The 12420-nt window shown below is 37.7% G+C and overlaps 1 protein-coding gene and 1 long non-coding RNA gene across 2 annotated transcripts in view; one reads left to right on the forward strand and one right to left on the reverse strand.

The window, feature by feature from the left end:
- ptprm (protein tyrosine phosphatase, receptor type M) overlaps nucleotides 1-12420 on the reverse strand; it is a 431502-nt gene that overhangs the window by 379744 nt on the left and 39338 nt on the right. The gene's annotated exons all lie outside the window — the stretch shown is intronic.
- Nucleotides 4582-12420, forward strand: part of LOC116411498 — a 43580-nt gene continuing 35741 nt past the window's right edge. The window contains exon 1 of the long non-coding RNA XR_004223145.1: nucleotides 4582-4701. This is a non-coding gene — a long non-coding RNA (uncharacterized LOC116411498). The remainder of the gene's footprint in view (nucleotides 4702-12420) is intronic.

The following is a 12420-nucleotide window of genomic DNA, read 5'->3' on the forward strand; positions in this document are numbered from 1 at the left end:
AAGACTCTATTGGGGTTATGTATTAAAAGACAACAACTTTGCCCAAGAGCAGTAACCCATAGCAACCAATCAGTAGAAAGCATTTACTGGTCACCTGTTTAAAAGCAAATATCTTATTGGTTGCTATGGGTTCCCGTTCCTGGGCAAACTTAGGGGCAGATTTATCAAAATGTGAGATTGCAGAAAACTTCACCCACTTTCTATCCATTCCTATGGGATTTTTAGAAGTGCATTCATCAATGGGTTCATCATTTTATAAATACGCTTCTAAAAATCTCATAGGAATGAATAGAAAGTGGGTGAATTTTTCTGAGAAGAGCTCTGATCTCACATTTTGATAAATCTTCCCTACAGTGCATTTTTATTACATAAGGGGGTATGTGTTTTCCTATTGATGAGATGAGAAGCATAAAGTTTGCTCTCTTTGTGCTTCATCTTTCATCTTCATCTTCACTTTATATTTACTTTGGCTCAGATAAAAAAACTTTGAAGACCTATCTGTGCTATAGCTACACTTTAGGCAATGTTCTCTCTTCATTTTACAACAATGGAACTGTTGCAAATCTCTAAGGACTTTTATATTTTGAAAACAACAAAAAGAAATATCTGAACTTACCAATGGATTTGTAAAAGCATAATAAAAACCCTGTACAACGTGAGGAAAAATATAATATATGAAGCACTATATTTGAGAGCTGTATATCACTTAGGTTAAAAAAAAGCAAAAAAAAGACTATTTCTATCTATTCCTATTAACTTCCCATACACGTTTTAATATTCTGCATATCCATGGGCTATGAGTGCAATCCCAATTCTACTGCTTATTTAGACAAAGTAATACAGGTAAGGGGTTTGTATACATTAACAAGTTCATTAATCAATAAAGCAGTGCACTCCAATGATGAGATACTGATGTATAATAGAAGGATTCAATTCTTACCAGGCATAAAAACTCTCAGTAATACTTTTGTTTGTATGAAAGGTTCTATTATTTGCAGAATCAACAATTCTTAATATGAAATCTTTGACCAGTCTTGCTTTGTAAATTTCCTTTTCTCTCTCATTACATTATCTCTTTACTGTTCATGATTGTGCATTAAATAGTGCAGTGAATCCAAGTTATTGAAATGTCAGATCACCGTATCCCCCAAGATCTGCACTGTCTTGCATAATCCCCATCACATTACCTACCAGCAAGGACCTTGATACCTCTGTCAATCATCATGTATGTAGAGATACAAACCTTAACCTTGGGATTCCCATCTCTGCATTTAAAGGGTAATGCCCTTACTAATGCAGTGCTCAAAACAGGCCCTATATAGTCAAATGGAAATCACTTATATTTTGGGATGAATTAGTGCCCCAGTTTGGGTTAAACAAAAATGCAGTGCGTAAAGCAACTGAAACAGCCCCATCTGACTGATGTGTGTTTGTGCCTTCAGCCATGCAGCACTGAACAAAATTGTATATTGGTTAATTAGCTGGTTTATTTAAAATTATAAAGGGGTGGGTTAAAAGACTGTTAATCTATGTAATGATTTATTTTTTACTAAAAAATGCCAATATTTAGACATTGGAAGCAAGTAAAAAATACTTGCAGTTTGCTAATAACTGAATTATCAGGTCGCATTTAGTAACTGTTTTAGGTTATGTACATTCTGTTGCCATGCAAATAGAGTTGCTGGAACAATGTCAGAACCAGAAGACAAGGCTTTTGAGAAAGACTGTATATTACATGAAAGAGTTACACCACATAGTAACAAGTTTGGAGACCACTTGTGCTATTTATGGAACGATCATGCACAAAGTACAGAAACAGCTGCTTGTTAACATACTGCAAGCAACCTGGTACCATTCCCAGACAATCATACTGTTAAAGAGAAATGCTCCCTACAATTCAAATCTAGAGTCATTTGTACCATAAGTAGGATATGTAGGAAACCCTTTTTATGCCTGAACAGAACTATAACCCACCTATAGGTGGAATAAATAAACAATGTAAGATCTATGGCATAGATACTGTGTGATAATGTCAGCAAATTATTTCTTTTATCACTGAAAAACATGTCAGCTAAGATGCCCAGAATTGTTATTCTGAGATACTGGCCAAAGTGAAAGTACTTTTGCCCCCAATAAATGACATTTATTATGCATCAAAACTATGACAAGTCCGAAATTAAAATACTCCATCTAAAAGCTGTCAAAGTCATGTAGAAGTCAATGGCAGCTGTCCTTTTTCAGTTGACTAATCTTTTTTTGCTTTGTGGTTTTAGAAATTTTTAGGGTTTTTTGACTCTTTCATTTCTGTAATGTTATGTTGGATGAGATAAAGTCAGATGTTTTGTTTTGTTCATGCAACTACATCCAACAGTCAATGTATTTCAATATGAGAAAAAAGTCTGTTAGACATCATCAGATTTTATCTTGTAAAAAAGGGTTAAGAAACACTGTTTCAGCAAAAGCTAGCTACTTGTCGGTAATAATCTACAGCAAACTTTAATGAGTCGGTGAAACTATGTCAGAATATTAATTTTTTAGGCCACTACAATAGCAGTTTTTAGTATATGGTTTATAGATATACTGTATGCTCGAAGCTGCATTTACCCTTTGAATACAGGAAACTACTGAACAGTTGCCAATTAGATTACCCATGTGGGCACTGCCTGTATAGCTTCTTTGGCATGTGTGCTTTGCATATTTTGTGTCCTGAATCCACACGCACAAAGGACAAATGCAGGTACGGAGTTGAAAGGATTTCAGCATGGCAGCCAACACTGTGTTTCCAGGGAAGCGGCTGCAAACATACAGCAAAGATAAACAATAGACTGGGCTACATCATCTGCCAAAATAGCCTGTGACTTGTTTCCTGGCGTCTGAACATACAACTGCAGGAAATGATGGCAGCCCTTAAAAGACATGCAAACTACTTTTGTGTGGAGGAAGAAGCAAATGCAGTAGTTTTACTTAATTACTTTGGGTAGAACAAATTTATGACAAAGCAATAATTACGTACAAAAAAAAACTCCCTTTCCCATCCTCTGCTTCTTCTATCTCAGACCATAGCTAATTGCTTGCATGAAGTCTAACCATGTACTTACTGCTTTTTATAATAATACAGATATTTTTCTTTATATAAATGCCATTGCTTGTAAGGATACAGCTACTAAACAGTAGGTATATTATACATTCTATCAGATACAGAAGTATATGTCTCAAAGAGTTTCTGCATGTCTCAAAGAGCAAAATATACTGTGCTGAGTGATAAAAAAAAGTATCTGGTAATCATATTATGCCTCCTTCTGTTGTGGGGATAGAAAAAGAGGCTATGTTTATAGAAGTTCACAGGGGTCCTCCAAAGTTTTCTTCTGTTTTTCCTTTACTGGCATAAGGCAACACATCACAAACTGAAACAATGCCAAGATAAGGCCAAAGCCTGGTTCACCAATAAAGCTTTGATATGCACTCATTGCCTCAAGCTAGACAACAAAAATCTTCCACTCACGGGCCTTCTTAAAAATGAGCAACCTCCTTTGTTGTTGCATCAAGGCAGTCAGACATGGATTTGTGGGAAGGCCACAAATCCAGAAGGGCGGCAAAGTTTTAGGGGTGGCATGCCACTCTCTACTAGTAGAGACAGAAGAAAGAATGGAGCCATGATGGGTGGGCAGGAAATCCTAAGGAGTTCCCAGTGCAGCTCCATTCTTACTGTTTTGTAGTGTGGAGGGTAATGCCAGTCAGGGAAGGGAATAAGCATGGTCCATGGGAGGGAGGCAAATGCAGTCATGGCAGGGGAAGTGAGTGCATAGGGTGGGGAAGGAAAGCGTGGTCACGGAGGTGAAGACAAGTGAGATCTGTCATGGTGGGGGCAGGGGACATGATACAGCATGCTACCATCACCAGCCTAGGATGGTTTTAAAATCCAGCCCTGAAGACAGTTTTAGGGCAAGCCATTCTGTACAAGTATATGTACAGAGAAGATATAATTGCACTTAAAGGTTTCAAAGGATTCTGGGAGCTGTAGTTCAAAGACAGCTGAAGGGTTACAATTCTTATAGTTTTTTCCTGCACTGTGCTTGGTCCCCATGCAGTATGAGACGATGTGGAGGGATGGGCCATCTCTATAAATCCTCACTTAAACATGCAGCTAATTACCACAAGGTTTTTCCAGATCATTCAACTTAAGCACCTCATTTGCTTTCTATCCTTTATCATTAATAAAATGTCATTTCTGACTTGTCCACTTGCTGACAAGCCGAAAGCCTTTAACCAATGCAATCAGAGCGCAAAGAGATGCAGGATTAGAGTAGGAAATTACTGCCACAAATAAAGAATTAGACTGCAAAGCCAGCACTCTGTCTAAGATTGAAATCTCCCACCTGTAAAATGAGCTAGGTATGAATCATCTCACGCCATGCTGCTGTCAAAGGGATCTAAATGTAATCAACTCATCAGTATAACTCCAAATTAGATTGTCCGCTGCATTGTGCATAGCAGATTTTGACACAGACAACGGCCTGATAGCAAAGAATATATCTTATTGCAGGCAGCAGCATGTCTAATACGTTATTATAATCTCCCATACAGATCAACAACATGTGTTTCTGCATAGTGTAATCGTCGGATTGATTTAAGGCTGACTGGCTTTCAGAAGATAAATGACATATCAAAGGTGCAGTCCGAAGCGACAGGTCACAAAGAAAGGTATTTATGCCCCTTGCAAAAGTAATTGCCTTTTTATGAAATATTCATTGTCCTCATATAGGGACCAACTTAAGCTTTGTACCCCAGGGTGCTTGTCTGCATCACTTTCCGTAGCAATAAACAATACATGCCCTTCAAGCTCAAAGCATATACATTGTTTGTATTAAAAATACAAACAAAAAAAGCTATTTGATCATATTATGGAAGGTTTTTGTTGCAAGCTAATTGAAAAAACAATGTTGAATCAATGTATTCATTTACCTCTATAATCAAATAATATACAATAGCTCCCACTATCTTCATTGCCAGTCTGGGAGTGGGACTTTCCTGTTTAGGGACATTGTGCAGAGTAAAATGAGATTATTTAACAGCACATCCTCATGTTCCCATACTGGTTACTAACATTATTCCCAGCATTATTATCACTGCTTCAAAAAAACAATGATCAAAACAACCCCCTGTGCCATAGCGCTAGACTCAATATTAGCAAAATGGCATTTTTGGCATATGGAGTTTTTTAGTTTATATACTGTTAGCCAGCTTTCTGTATCTAGTCACTATTCCCCATATTTAATTACAGGCACTATGTTGCCCAGGTTCAGTAACACATAGCAACCAATAAGATGTTTACTTTTAAGCAGGTGATCAGTACATGCCACCTGCTGATTGGTTGCTATGGGATACTGTAGCTGGATCACCTCTGAAATTTTTAAACTTACTATAGGTCTTACTGTAGATCTACCTGACATTCCTCCTTTTGCTCCCATTTTTCTTTTTCATTTAACATCTTTTTATTCACCTTATTTACATACATTTATCTATCCTTCCCTTGGTTTCTCCTCTTTGTTTTCATACAATAATAGGGAATGACCATGGTGCAGTTATACAAGGTCAAATAGTTGGATAAGCAGTAAGACTGACTGAAACTTGGGCCCCTGGGAGTTTTTCTGGTACCCTGGTGGGCCAGCCTGACATACCATACTGTCTAACTTCATCTCTTGCAGCAACTCTTTACTTATACTGACATGCTACAATGTATTTTCATAAGAATATGTCAGTAATGCTTTTTGCTACTGAGTTTCTAAAAGAACCATTATTTTCCAAATCCCAGATATGCTGTACCCCTAACTGCCACAAGTTTGGCCAGTCCTGCTGTAAAGCAATATAACAGATGCTGCTGTTTCATGCCCATTTATTTATCGTTTTATCACATACATACAGTCACTGGGAGATCATTTCAAAACACAGATTTCTTTTAAAAAGTTTTTTTCTCTGTTGAAAAGAGACACTATTTGGAAGCTCCGTATGGTATTCTGCTTTTCAAAACTAGATTCAGAGCGGTGAGCAAAATGCTTACTTTTCCCATAATTCATTAAAGATCTACTAAATTATTAATATCATTATTTATATATGCATTCATTAATAAGGGAAAACAAACAGAAGAGCCAAGATGAGAAGAACTACTTAACATCTTCTTCCACAGGAGTAATAAAAAGCCAAATAAAGCGTCAAACTATTTTGCCAGAAGAGCTTTCCAGAGCTGTGCATTTATCAAACCAAAGAAATTATTTTAAAAGTGGCCAGTTAAAGGAAGAAATCACATTTTGACTGTGAAGTTACAGAGTCTAGCCACTTCTATGAAGTTCCTTCCAATGGATAAAGTTGTCCATATGTATCAATTTACCTGACACTCCATTTATATTGGTTCTGCACATCCTCTCCTACTGTAGAAATGAATAGGCATTAATATCTGTATATCAGGTGGATTGCATGAAAGAATCCCTGCTAAACATGCTATACTGTAAGGCTAAAGGCATAGGTGGGCTGTTGTTAGCGATGATTTTCTACCCATCAAACAGAGGTCTGCTGATAATTCCTTAGCATTGTTACTAAGGAGAGTTATGGAACATTTTCCATTTTCAAAGTTCTCTCCTAAACCTGACCTTGGATTTACTTTAGGGAGTCCTAGATCCTAGGGGCAGAACCTGTACACAATAACCCGGACTAAGGAGTAAGGAAAACAACTCTTCCTGAAGATGCCCAATTTCTTATGCCTTCTCACAGAATGACAACAATTTAAAGTTTAGAGTCAGTTGAGTAAATAGAAAATGAATACATATGGGTAGAGATATAAACCCAAAAGCATAGTCTTATATGCTCCAATTAAAATTATAAAATAATTTAGCTGTATTAACTAATGCTTTAAAAATAAAGAGAGAGAGTATTAAAAAGTACAAATATGCAATATAAACACAAGAACATTTTAATGAACATAGAAGCTTACAATCTAGAATGTTTTACTTCTACCACTAATACTGCTAATACACCCCTCTATTTTTAAATCTGTTCTTTAAATGGATCCACATGATCCATGCTTATGGTATAAAGTGGGAATTTGCTAGAATGTGGGCTGTGCCCATGGCCATGCTGTCTGAATACTTGATAACAACCACCATTCATTTACACCTTCATGGGATGGCAGCCTCTTCATGTGTGTGACCAAGACAGTGGAAGAGCAGTTGGCCTGCAGGCTTAAATAAGTAATCCACCATGCAGCAATCTTTCTGTCAAAAATAAATACAAATGACAGCACATCAACCATGAGGCCTGGCACAACTGCCAGGCAAGCCCAGGGAGAGGGCATTATGCTTTTATTCTTATTTAAGGTTATAGAGGTGCCTTTGCTTTTTATTGACATATCTTCTATCATGCAGCTGTTATAAATATAACAAAATATACATTCATATAAAGAAAATGTGCTTTGCTGTCTTATGGCTATGCAACCTGTTTCTGAGCAATGAATGTTTCTGAAGAATAATATCCCAGAGGAAGGACTTTGATCATAGGTACCATAAAGATATCATATCAAATGTATTATAATGATGCCACTTTTTTGCCTGAGACCCAAATATATTCTGAATGGATTCATGGTATGATTTATGCACTAACACAAACCCATAACAAATAAAGTTCTTTAAAATTCTCCTATCATGTTTCCTAGTAGCAGCTTAGTAAGCCTGCTCACCAACTTAGTTGTAACAAATAAATCCATTAGTCAGTAAGGTTTTCAGCATTTGCAGCTTCAGTCCCACCCAGGTATGTTTTCTCCTTGAATATATATAACATGCTATAGACATGGTAGCTATTATCCAGAATGTTTTGGACCTACTTAAAAAGCATGTAAACATTAAGGATTAATTATATCTTTGTTGGGATCAAGTACAGTACAAGGTACTGTTTTATTATTACAGAAGAAAAGGAAATATTTTTTTTATAAAAAGAAATTTTTTGATTAAAATGGAATCTATGGGTAATGGCTGCCCCATAAGGCCCCATGGATAACAGGTTTTCAATTAGCAGATCCCATACCTGTAGAAGAAATGAAGACCAACTTATAAAAGTTCCTAAATACAAGTTTATATACAAGTTGATTGTTCTCTTTAATGCTTCCACTCGACTTTGTTCTTAATTTCACTGCAAGATAAAATGCCAGAAATTGCTGCCCAGTAAAATATATGATAATTACTGCTGGAGACACAGGGGTACAACACAACATGAATTATGGCATTAGCCTAGAAATAAATACGGCTCATTTGGTGGTTCAATCTTTGCAGCGTCTGAGCTGCAACAAAGTCATTACTGTGTCATTACTGTATACTGTATAATAGCTAGAAATGACTTGCTTCTATACTCATTTAGAATCCTCTAGCCACAAATTCTAAGTAGAGCTACTGTATGTCTAAACCAAAAATCTCTGAAAACCACTCTCTTCGCATTCATGTGATTGCCTCAATGTCCTAAATACTCTTGTGTCAGCAATTAGCTGGAGCAGTGTTTAATGAATCCTTTCGAGTTCTGATGTGGCACAATCAGACCAAGAGATAATAGGAAATCATCTGTTTAAAACTTCAGGATTAGCTTGTGATGCATTGTCCTACTGGATGCAATTCATAGCACAAATGGCTCAAACCATACAGGCCTCCATGAGTTACAAGGAACGGCATTTATATCTCTGCATGATACTCAGATACAATCAGGGTCGCACTGGGGGGTGTAGGGCCCACCGGGGCTCCCATCCCAGGGGCCCTACAGGTGCCCCCAGCCAAGCGCGTCCCCTAACCCCCCCAGGGGCCCCCCTAACTCCCCCCGACGTCCTCCCCCGAACGCGCAAATTTGACGCATCAGGGGAGGAGCAGACGGGAGGAGGAGTGCTGGTAAGGGTCGGGTCTGGGCCCAGTCCGACCCTGGATACAATGCACCAGAGAATAAAACAAAAATGCTCTCATTTAGACAATCTGATAAAACACATAACAATATCTAAAATGTATTCATTAGACAACACTCCAGTCTAAAACTTACATTCAAATTACCTCTTGATAACCACAACTAATGCTGCTTTTTGACGCTATCAACTAATGCTGCTTTTTGATGCTATAAGAATGCTCCTCCCCAAAACATAATACCTTTTTTTCTCCAGTATTTGTGCAAGGGGAAACCATTATATAAACAGGGAAACATTTAGTCATTGGAATTAAATGTGAAGTGCAAAAAACACAACCCACCATATTTTTCCCACAGTGCAACATCTTGTTTGTTTAGCCTGTTGGGTAATAACAACAAGTTGCTTTTACTGGAGTTCTCTGATATTCACTTAATTTGCTTGTGATATAGGCAGCAAGTCAAAATGGGACAGATTTGCTCATCACTATCATAGTTACACGAATCTCAGGCTACCTCTACTTTTTTTGCAATATAATTTTAAACACTACTGTCCTGTTCGGATAGTAAGATGAGCCATTTAATTGCCATGTATATGTCCAGAGCCTGGTTTACTTCCTAGTGCTCTAGTCCTGTAGCAATGTCCCTTGTATAAGAGGGAATATAAGGCATCAGTGTAGGGCTAAGACACATGGGGTGATTAGTTACCGCGACTATAGGGTACTATATAAGTCGCTGTGATTAATTGTGTGCGGCTTTTTGCTGAGCAGATTAGTTTCTAAAAAGTTGCGGTGGCTAACGACACGTGTCTTAACCCTTAAAAGCACACCCTAACCTGCCTGACCTAAGGGTAAACCCGCAGGTCCCATGGGTTGCAGGTCAACCAGCACATCACTAATCTGCAATATGTAATAAGCCATTTAACATCCTTCCATGCTTGTTAGGCTTTTGCCCATTTTACTGGTTAGAACAAGCTGAATCAGACAAAACTAGTTATATAGTTGAGAAGATGTCATGATATGGTAACATTTGCCATTACAACAAGGAATAAACACAGATGACTGGGTGTATATTTATAGAGATACCATGTGATATTTGTGGTTATAAGTACCAAACCTTAAAAAAGCAACAATTATATTAAAAAAACATGTGAACCATATGAACTAAATTCTAAATTAGAGCTAGTTTTCATGTAAACCACATTCTTTAGACAATATATACAGTAAAAACCATGAGGAAAAAAAAGAAAACACTGGCAGAAAAGATTCCACTATAGACTAACCCCTCAGGGCAAATGTATTAATTTACTTGGTAGGTGAGGCATATTTGTTTGACAATCATACTAAGACCAACTCCACTTTACTGGAAATCAAATTCCACTGAAATGACTATTGTGTTTCTTAGATTTTTACTTTTTCAAGCATGTACATTTCACATAAAAGTAATTCTATTCATTACAATACATTAAAGATAAAGACTGGTCCCGCAAGGGTGGCTGAACCAAAACACTGCCTATAACAACCAATGAGCAATTGACTTGGTGAGTCCACTACCACTTACAAATGATAGAAAAATCTGACTGGTTGGCATGGGTAAATGCACTACGGCAAGTTGATAAACCAGCCCCACACATGTAAAAGTCAATAGAAATAAACACAGAAATAAAATTACAAGAACAGCATATTCTGAAAAACAAACCCTTTTTGATCTGGCCATACAGATACAGCTATGTGCATTCTACCAGGCTTATTAGCTTGACTAGAAAAAGTTGAACATATTGGCAGTAACATATTTTTAAATACATGTTTTAGCAAGTGTGATCAGTGCTAAAAGTATGAACCTAGAACCTATAAGATACTGTCACAAAGGAGGATGTGCTGTCAGTCGGTGCAGGTAGATAATGAGATGGTGACAACCATTATAGTGAATACATTATACACTTCTTTAGATGCAGTTACTCTTGTGAGAACCAGTGAAGGTGTTTTACTATTAAGATTAATAAACTCAGGCAGCTATTGTGCTTTATTCCGACAGTTGTCTGAGCTCTTGCTTATATAACTTCTATAAAATCACTGTGGTACTGATTAAAATTATAATTACTAGTTTAAAAAATAATTACTTGCTCAGAATGGCAATTACTTGTTTAGAATACCCTACTGTTGCTATTTAATTGCTTTGTAGAAACAGATGCTCTCTCTTTGTATTCCATAAGGGGAAAATGATGGTCCATCTCCAGTATCTTTAGATTCCTGATGTATTTTACACTGCTACCTTCAATCCCAATTCGCAACTTCTGTCTACTTTGTAGCCATGACAAGGGGACTCCTCAATTGACCCTTCACCTTGAGGCACCCCACTGAACCCCCTTGTTACATACCTTAATGAACACCAGGAGACAGAGGTGGAGAAAATAGCCACAGCATTTATTCACATTTTATCAAATAAATAGGACCTTGCCAGCCTAACCCAAGGCAATTATTATAATAATTCCAAAACAGGTTGCTACTATGCTCTGCCGTTCCTTGCTGAAGACTTGAATGAGTATTAGACTGCCTCTACCTGCAGAGAGAATGGCCCCAAACTCTGCTACCAGCAGGCGCTGCATTACCAACTGAGAGAAGTTCAGCAGCCCTGCTGCTAGTCCTGGATCTGCAGTGTCTCTATGATAGGAAATTCAAGCAGGCTGTCACCTAGCACAGGCAGTAGTAGTGTCTGTATCTATCAATCCATCGTGCAGTCACAGGAGAGAACCTCCTTTCTCCCTCTGCTAAAATTACCTGTGCAGTACTCTGGCAAGGTCCTACTGCTGCTGTGACAAATAAAACTTAAAATATATTATCATATACCCACTGTTTAGATCCAGAGGCAAAAAACCCAACCTGAAGCTAGTGTGTACGTGGATATCCATGTCCTGCTTCTTCTCTTGCACCCTTGTATATGCCATTTAACTAATATGCACAAATCATTGTGCAATTTTGTCATGGGAAGAAATACTGCATTATAGACCATAAACACACAGCAAACTTCCTTGATTTTTTTGCAAAATCATTTACCACTTAACCTTGGTCACCACCTTCTTAGTTTCTAGTTTCTGCCCCCAAACCCTGAACTGATATTAGGAAACACTTAAATGGATTCTGGGTAAAGGATATGTATGTGTTGGCATCCCTGAGCAGTGCTCCCAAAAGGCGAGAACATTGTCCTCAGTCATTTACAGAAGGACTGCCAGAAGAGTTCTGTTTTAATGCTGGTATACTGCTAAATAAGAAATAGGGGGTTGCCAATAAAGGTAGATAACGCTAATGTGTGCATTCTCAAGAGATATTTGCTAGTTTGTACGATATGCTGTGCCACATTTTCAGCTTAATGACAAGAGACTGCCAGCAGTTTTCAGCACTGCAAAAGCCAATGAACTGCTATGGACAACATATCCCAGACCCAAATCTTATTTGTAAAAGAAAAGGAAAGACATAATTGTACAGGTATCGGACCCCTTATCCG

Source organism: Xenopus tropicalis, chromosome 6, assembly GCF_000004195.4.
Source record: "Xenopus tropicalis strain Nigerian chromosome 6, UCB_Xtro_10.0, whole genome shotgun sequence".
NCBI classification, from domain to species: Eukaryota; Metazoa; Chordata; class Amphibia; order Anura; family Pipidae; genus Xenopus; species Xenopus tropicalis.